The sequence below is a fragment of the Apis dorsata genome, unplaced genomic scaffold (assembly GCF_000469605.1).
Source record: "Apis dorsata unplaced genomic scaffold, Apis dorsata 1.3 scaffold_326, whole genome shotgun sequence".
Lineage (NCBI taxonomy): Eukaryota > Metazoa > Arthropoda > Insecta > Hymenoptera > Apidae > Apis > Apis dorsata.
Window position 1 is genome coordinate 180202 of NW_006263594.1, and position 1255 is coordinate 181456.

The window sequence follows — 1255 nt, forward strand, 5'->3', positions numbered from 1 at the left end:
GTTACGTTCGATTTAACGAGTTTGAAAATTGCAGGGGGGGCGTTGGCGGTGTTTGCGCAAGCTGCTACTGTGAAGAAAAGTTTTCCCGCAGACGGGGCATTTCTGCGTTCTGCCACAGTCGTGCCTAACGTGGAAAATGAGATGCGACTGTTTCGCGTAACAGGCGCCGCACTGGCCGCAGGAGAACGGCCGGCTCTTTTGCAACTGGTGGCACGTCGATCTAGGATTCCAATAGCAGAAACTCTTCTGGTGACTCCTCAAATGACCGGAAAGGGTGAAACCCTTGCCGCAGTATTTGCAATTGTATTTTCTTTTCGAGTCGTCCCCACGTATCGAGTGCCCCGCGAAAAACTCTGCAACATTATTAACGATCGATATCAGTTATGCAGCATCATTCGTCTCGTTCATCAAACTCGTGGAACAAACTCGCGTCTCTCTCCGTAAATTTGCGTCGGATAAATCGGTTTGCCATTTCTTAATAAGAAAATTGCTAATTTGCAATATTCGCTCCCTGCGAAAGGGAGATTTTTTATAATGATAAGAAATTTTTTTTTTCTTTTTCTTTTTGATGATCGTTTTTCATTTCGACGGATTTCATTGTTGGAACGATTGATATCCAATATCGAACGAAATGCAATGACAAAGAGGGGGGGAGGAGAGCAAAGATGTATACGTATGTGAATGTGTTTCGTGTTTCTTTTCGAGAAAAGACAGAAAATGTTAAAAAAAAAAAGGTTAGGAACAAGAGAAGATGCCATCCAATACTTTTTTATTCGTTTTATAACGTACAAACGAGCGCAATTTGCAGCAAAATTTTTAACGAATACAGAATATAACAATTTGCACGTGTATTTCTTAATTGAGGAACGAGTAAATTCAAAGAAGACGGTGGTTGAAGGGACACAAAATCGAATAAAAAAATATGTAAAAATAGATGTTTGTAATTTCGATCTAAGAACGAAGGATCAAACAGAAGAATAATTTTTAAGGTAATCATAATTCTCGGTTTAAAACTCGGAATGGCTGGTCTCCTCTGACCAATTTTCCTTTCTTCCGGCGAACACCATTATGAATAAAAACTGAATTTTGGACAAGCAGATCTTCTCGACTACCTGTAAAATTTATTATCTAAAAAAAAATTCGTGCGTGGAAAAATTTAGGATTACTTTAAAATTTTTTAAGCATTTTTTGTGTTAGAGAGAGAGAGAGAGAGAGAGAGAGAGAGAGAGAGAGAGAGAGAGAGAGAGAGAGAGAG

General features: G+C 39.2%; 1 protein-coding gene and 1 long non-coding RNA gene across 2 annotated transcripts in view; both read right to left on the reverse strand.

Moving 5' to 3' along the window:
- The window catches only part of LOC102678584, a 40212-nt gene that overhangs the window by 5684 nt on the left and 33273 nt on the right, over positions 1-1255 (reverse strand). The window lies entirely within an intron of this gene.
- The window catches only part of LOC116185911, a 21086-nt gene that overhangs the window by 1536 nt on the left and 18295 nt on the right, over positions 1-1255 (reverse strand). The gene's annotated exons all lie outside the window — the stretch shown is intronic.